The following is a 7,645-nucleotide window of genomic DNA, read 5'->3' as shown; positions in this document are numbered from 1 at the left end:
GAAACGTCCAGAAAAGGCAAATCCATAGGGACAGAAAGTAAATCAGTGGCTGCCTGGGGCTGGGGGAGGGGAAGCGGGAAGGGACTGCTTTGAGTGCTGAGTTATTTTTTTAAAAAACTTTTTGTCAGCACTGCACGGCACGTGGGATCTTAGTTCCTCGAACCCGCCCCCCTGCAGTGGAAGCACAGAATCCTTTTTTTTTTTGATATTTATTATGTTTATTCATAATTTGATTATGCTCGGTGGGCAGCACATCTCCAGGAGCCTCCCGGAGCCTGGGGATCTGAGCTACGGTCGCAGACCATGCAGGAGGCTTCATCAGGGTTGGGAGGATGCGGGCTTTCCCTGGTGCTTTCCCACGTGCTGGTAGGGAAGGAGGAAAGGGTGCGAGCATCACCATTTCTTAAGTTCGGACTTTCTCCTCTCTACACTTCCTCCACGCCCTGTTAGTCATCATCATCATCATCCTCTGGAACAAAAGTATCATGCTCAAGCAGAGCAGCAGAGTTCTTGCTAATGAGCGTCCCGACAGAGAGAAAGGGGATCACGAGGGAGAACACACGGAGAAGGGACGAGGACATTTCACCGGTTTGGGCAAAATGGCGCCGCTGAGGGGAACGGGGACTGACCTCATGGTACCAGACTCGGAACTGAGCCACCGCATCCGTCGTCCATCGGAGACCTGACCACCTTTCCTCAGGCTCAGCCGGCTCCGGAAAGCCCCAGATGCGACGGGTGCCAAGGCGAGCCAGCGGCGGACGCCGTCTCCCAGCTCCGTCCCTCGTCCGGGCACCTGGAAGCACAGAACCTGAACCACTGGACCGCCGGAGAAATCCCTGAGTGCAGAGAGTGATGCAAATGTTCTGGAATTAGACAGTGATGATGGTCGCCCAACCTTGTAAATATAATGAAAACCACTGAATTGTGCACTTTAAAACGGTGAATACTATGGTATGTGAATTACATCTCAAAAACAAACCAACAAAACAGCTGATCAAAAGCCAGCCAAGAGTCCACCCCAAGCCATCAGCCTCTTGGTCCCGCTCTGACACCCCTTAAAACGCCCATCGCAGCCTCACACCACCAGAGTCCCTCATGAGGAGACTCTCACACCCACATCTGCTGCTGAGGGGCAGCTGGCTTTTTGTTTTTAAAAAGGCTTCAAATGCTTGGCATTAATTAATTAATTAATTAATTTATTTATTTATTTATTTATTTTTGGCTGTGTTGGGTCTTCATTTCTGTGGGAGGGCTTTCTCTAGTTGTGACAAGCAGGGGCCACTCTTCATCGCGGTGCGCAGGCCTCTCACTATCGCGGCCTCTCTTGTTGCGGAGCACAGGCTCCAGACGCGCAGGCTCAGTAGTTGTGGCTCATGGGCCTAGTTGCTCTGCGGCATGTGGGATCTTCCCAGTCCAGGGCTCGAACCCGTGTCCCCTGCATTAGCAGGCAGATTCTCAACCACTACGCCACCAGGGAAGCCCCACAGCTGGCATTTTTTTACCGTGTGACTCTGGGGACAAGGCCCCACCCTTACAGCTAGCTGGACGGGGGCATGGCCTGGAATACCCCCAGCCTGGCCAGAAACCTGTGACTTCACTCCACAGGACAGCCCAGGTCAGTCAGATCTCTCTCTCCCTCCCTCTCTCTGGAGTCTGGAACCGGAGAACGAGGGACTGAAGAGGTAAGCTGTGAGAGACAGACAGAGGGGACATGGGGGGAGACCTGCACTCAGAGCAGCCCTGCGAGCTGGTGAGCAGGTGGAAGTCGGAGGAAGCTGCAAGGATGGATAAGCCAGGGAGGGCAGTCGGAAGAGAGCAGAAAGAGGCTGTCTTCTTCCTTCCCAAGGCTCTGTGGGCTCCATGAGCCATACTCGAATTCCTGTTCTGATTCCGAGTCCCTGTGGTGTCTTTACAGTAGCTACCTGTTCAAGGGAGGTCTGTTTTTTGCACTGAAAAGAGCCTGATGACACCCAGCAGGCGTTTGTTGACGCAGGTTGGATGACCAGCTCCCCCAGATTCATGGCCTTAGGGATGGGTTCTTTCGTTTACAAAGAAAACAGCAGATCTCAATGGTCTCTTCTGGAGCCCAGCCGAGAGAGCATCGGGCCATCTGCCTGCGATTCCATATGTAGGACTCCAGGACCCATCTTAGATACTGGCCTCAGAAGCCCTTGCACCTGCCCCGCAACGAGAAGATAATACACAAGGTGTAGGTTTCCACAGTGCGGACCAGTTACCATCTTGGTATCATTCTTTACTTTCCTTTGTCTTCTGACTTATTTGCTATGATTTAGCCTCTGCAATCCCCTCAAGTTAACCCAGTTTTTTACAGACCAACAATTGGTGTGGAATAATAAAGATAGTCAAACTAAATATCTTATCTGGAGTGACCTTGAACTTATCAGTATTCTTCAAAGTAAGGAAAGACATTTCACATCTCACTTTTAATGAGGAAAAAAAAAACTGTTGCTGGAAGTATTTACCTTTCATCTACTGCGCTGAGAGATGGGGGAGATTTGTCGGCTTTGATCTCCACTTGTTTAATTACCGGGAAATGAAGTGCGCGTGAGCCAGCAGGATCATGAAGTCTCACTCTTGCTGCAGAAGATGGCAGCTGGGGACCCAGCAGCCTGGCATTTTATTTTCCCAGATCAAAGCTGAACCAGCACCAGGATGGAAGAAGTATCCCGATGAGATGCGCCTGAAGAAGAACCAGGTGGCAGAGACTTGACCAAAGGGGTCACTGGACCAGCATCTCCCATGGGGTCTCCCCTTCTCGCCTCCCACCCTAAGATTAGGGCACGGTGCAGTCCAGGGCCCTGTCTGGCCTGCCCGAGCCAAGTGTCTGCCCGCACACCACATGCCAGGCCCCAACTTGAGGCAAGCCCAGCACACCTGTGCACCCACGGCCTTAGTTCTGACCGCTTTCAACACACTGCTAGCACCTGACTCCACCTGTGCTGGAGTCCAGCTACAACCTCCCAGGTACAACCTCAGGTTGGTCCTCTTCTGAGCCTCACCTGCACAGCTCAGGTGAGGGAACACCATCCCAAGGAAAAGACCAGGGGACAGAAAACAAGACAAAAGCTGGCCTTCTCCGTGGGCTGCCCATGACATGGAAGCTGGAATTTGGCCTCTGGGCATGCAGGGGCTGATGGGTAACCACGGGATGAAGGTGGGTAACACTTGGGGGCAGGGTGCACTGTCGGTTGTGATGGATATCATCCCACCGTGCTTAGCACAGGAGTAACTCCACGATGCTCATCTCTAAAATGAGGGTGTTAAATGAGACATTCTTGAAGAGCCTTCCCTCTTTAACATCATCTATCTTCATGATTCTATTCATTGAGCCTCTTCTGTAACCAGACCTGTACTAGCTCCTCCAGAAGTCACATGTGTTGATCATGGTAGTGGTGGTGGGGATGGTAGCTGCTCACATTTACTGAGTCCTCACGATGTGCCAGGTGCACCAGGGGCTGTACAAAGATTAACTCACTTAATCTTCAGAAATCCCTATGAGGTCAATACCATTATGTATTATCCCATTTGACAGATGAGGAAACTGAGGCCAGAAAGGTTCACATAGCTGTTAAGTGACAGAGCATGCTGTCAAGATATTATACTTCCCTTACATTCCAAACAAGGAGACAAGACAAATCCACATGACACAACGTAAGAGAAAATATGATGTAGGATTAAATTGTGCAGAACAAATGTTAAGCCCTAAAGCAGGTATCAGAAAACTATGGCACATGGAGCAAACAGTCCATTGCCTGTTTTTGTAAATAAAGTTTTACTGAAACACAGACACACCCATTTGGGGCATACTGTCTATGGTGGCTTTCATGCTGCATTGGCAAAGCCAAGTAGTTGAAACAGAGATCACGTGGCCTAAAATAGTCACTGTCTGACCCTTGAAAGTTTGCCAACCCCCTCTCTTATGGTGACCAACTGGCTGGGTTTGCCCAGCACTGAGGGAGTTCCTGAGATGCAGGACTTTATGTTTTTAAAACCAGTAAAATCTTGGGCAGACTGGAACAAGTTGGTCACCCTGCCTGCTCTACAACAGCTCAGAGGAAGGCAACATCCCTGGGAGTTGCAGAGTTGATAGAGGTGAGCCTTGATAAATGTGCAGGATTTGTATATATGGTGGGTGGGACATGGGTAGGATAGAGGGAGGAAGAACATTTGAGATAGGAGAGAGCAGCAGGAGCCTGGAGAAAAATCAGCATGAGATGCTCACGGGACAGCGAGGAGAGAGACGGGTCTCCCTGAGCAGAGAATGCCCATCAGGACGCAGAAGTTGGGCCCATTAACTGAAGACTCCACAAAGGGTAGCTCATCATCATTGGCGGCAGTGTAAACAGGTCCCATCAGCTGGACAGTGCGTAAGTATGCATCAAAATGTTAAATGTGCATGTGCTTTGACTGCCAATGCGGGAGACCCCAAATCAACACCCCACCCTGTATCCAAGCCTTCTGAAACGTGACTTTGTGGTTCTTCCCATCTTTACCTCTTAAGGTTGCATTCAGCCATGTGACTTGCTTTGGCCAATGCGATGTTAGTGGACTGGTCTCAAGCGGACACTTAAAAAAGCCCTTACTTGGGCTTCCCTGGTGGCACAGTGGTTGAGAGTCCGCCTGCCGATGCAGGGGACGCGGGTTCGTGCCCCGGTCCGGGAGGGTCCCGCGTGCCGCGGAGCGGCTGGGCCCGTGGGCCATGGCTGCTGGGCCTGCGCGTCCGGAGCCTGTGCTCCACAACGGGAGAGGCCACAGCGGTGAGAGGCCCGCGTACCGCAAAAAAAAAAAAAAAAAAAAAAAGCCCTTACTTGTTTCTGCTTTCCCTCTTCTTCTGCCTTTGCCCTGAGAACATGTCTGGGCCACAGAGCAAAGCTGAGTCACCCGAACTGTCCCAGCCAAGACCAGCTGAGGCCACCCAACCTGCAGCTGACCACAGACCTGTGAGTGAGACCAGCCAAGCCCAGAACAGCCCAGTCAAGCACCACCTAAATTGCCAACCCCCAGACTCAAGAGCAAGATAAATGCTTATTGTTTTAAGCTACTAAGTTTGAGGTCGTTCATTGCACAGCATTATTATGCAACTAGATAAATGACCCTGCCTAATCCTTTTTAAAGAAATTATCCTAAGGAGGTAATCCAATAAAGATGCAAAGATGCATGAATAAGGATGTCCCTTACAGTGTTATTTACAATAGTTAAAAAACAGAAAACTTCTTTTGGAAAGATCTAAGTGCTCAGTAATGGTGGATTGGTTTTCAAAAATTAAATCCATACAATGGAATATCATTAGCCATTAGAAAAGGTAATATATATCAATATTTATTGACATGGAAAGATGTCTACTTCATGTTAAATGAAAGAGTAGATGGAAAAACAGGTTTTAAGGTAGGATCTATTGTTTTTGTTGAATATGAGAGAGAAGGAGGGAGGGATGGAGGGAGAGATCCATGCATCAAAATATTAACAGTGGGGGCTTCCCTGGTGGCGCAGTAGTTGAGAGTCCGCCTGCCGATGCAGGGGACACGGGTTCGTGCCCCGGTCCGGGAGGATCCCGCGTGCCGCGGAGCGGCTGGGCCTGTGAGCCATGGCTGCTGGGCCTGCGCGTCTGGAGCCTGCGCTCCGCAGCGGGAGAGGCCACAACATTGGGAGGCCCGCGTACAGCAAAAAAAAAAAAAAAAAAAAAAAAAAAAAAAAAATATATATATATATATATATATATATATATATAAACAGTGATTATCTTGAAGTAGTTGGATTTTTTTACTTCTTTATCCTATTCTGTATTGTATGAATTCGTAAAATGATAATGTATTATCCTTACAGACAGAAAAGAAAATGTCACCAAGAGAATGTTTCTCTCTCTATATATATAAAAACATGGCTTTCTAGTCCGTAGTAAACCTCTGCCCTCTGAACCAACTGCACTTACTACTGACTCTGACTGACCTTGAAGTTGCCCTTCTTGCTGACCCAGGAGACTAGAATCCACGTTGGAGGGGGGAGCACCACGCCCCAATGAGGCTTTCTGTGGAGATGCCGAGGAAAAGTTTTCCCTTCCAACCATCTGCAAAGAAATTACCCATGAAACCAACTCCAACCATGCTTTTAAAAACTCCTTGCATCCAAGTCGTAATATTTTTGGAGTGAGATCTACTTTACAATATTTTATTAACTGCAGTGTTGCGACTAGAAGTCCTTTGTAGCTGGTCTCAGGGGCCTTCCTGGGACGTTGCACTTAATGAGGTTTATAATTCAATATAACTACATCTGCATCTTTAATTATGCCTAACATTTAATATTCATTGCTCCTCTTGAATTGTAAGAGCTAAAATTAGGTCTGCTGTAGTTTAATCTGATAATAAACATCCATGACATTTAGAGCAAAAATGTACTCATTTCATTAGAGTGGCTGACACATTTACCATTTGCCTGAACTGAACAAATACTCTCAACAGTCCTTCCAACTGTAACAGAGAGCATTGTTTTAAACTATCCCTTGTAGACTCCTGGAACTCTAGAGCTGACAAGGACCTTGTAGGTTAAGTAGTCTAACAGCACTATTTTTCAGTGGAGGGCACTGAGGCCCAGAGAGCCTAAGTCATTTGTCCAACGCCACACAGCAAGTTAGCAGATAGAGGATATTGCAGGAAATAAGTCCAAGGATTCTTGAATCACTGCCCAGTGGTCTGTTTGTCATTCCTCTATTGCCACCCTGGCATATATGGCTAAAGTAGGACATAATTTTTTGTTGACATCCCTCTGAGCAACCACCACCTCCATTTTTTTTATGGAATCCAGACAAAATGTCATTCAAGTACCTGTATTGAGCATCATGCCCCAATCCCAAATTCAAAGCAATAACAAATGAAATATTAAAAAAGAAAATTAAAAAGACACACCCTCATTAAAAACAAAATAAATATCTCCAAGGACCAAAACTCAAGAAAATAAAACATTAAATGAACTGAAGGTTGGAGCTATTTGGCTGCAGGTCTAGAAGGAGGCAGAGGTGGTTAGGAGTTTAGTTCCACTGAAAACTAAAAATGCCCCATTTAAGACCAAGGATGAGACTCAGGCTCTTAGATTTAAGCTGGGACAGAGGCTAATAAAATAAGGAATGATACAGTTAGACAATCTCAATTTGGCAAGCATCATAGTAATAATTAATAATAATAATTCAGGCAAGAATCATTAGCGGATGCTAAAACTTGTGGATAAAAATTTGAGAATAAACAAAATATTTACAAAGTCTCAAAGACTTCCGCACAAAATGCTAATTACTTACAAAGGGGAAAATATTAACTATGAAATTGGAGAAGTCTCGCGGACACCACCCGGACCAAGTGATCAAAGTTCACATCAGCAGCAGTGGTACAAAGAAGGACACGGTGCCACTTTTTTGGACTCTTTTCACTTCTCCAGTCTTCGTATTTTGCCCTTAACTCATTCTCATCTGTAAACCCCTCTGCTCTCTCCTTCTGCACTATCTTGAACCATCATCTCTTAGTAGACAGGGATTGGTCTGCTTAATTTATCTGGAAGGAGCTGGTCAAGAGACAGATGTTCCTGATTCCTCACATGTGCACCTTAAAAGGGCTTTTACACCCAATACCTCATTGACCCT

General features: G+C 47.2%; 1 pseudogene across 1 annotated transcript in view; it reads right to left on the bottom strand.

Annotated features, from left to right (window-relative positions):
* Positions 1–446: 446 nt before the first annotated feature.
* The window catches only part of LOC308623575 (essential MCU regulator, mitochondrial-like), a 126,866-nt pseudogene continuing 119,667 nt past the window's right edge, over positions 447–7,645 (bottom strand). The window contains exon 2 of the transcript in view: positions 447–895. The product of the transcript in view is annotated as an essential MCU regulator, mitochondrial-like (transcript). The remainder of the gene's footprint in view (positions 896–7,645) is intronic.

Source organism: Mesoplodon bidens, assembly GCF_964165515.1.
Source record: "Mesoplodon bidens genome assembly, chromosome: 1".
In the NCBI taxonomy this organism is placed as follows: Eukaryota; Metazoa; Chordata; class Mammalia; order Artiodactyla; family Ziphiidae; genus Mesoplodon; species Mesoplodon bidens.
This window is presented reverse-complemented; position numbering and strand designations above follow the sequence as displayed.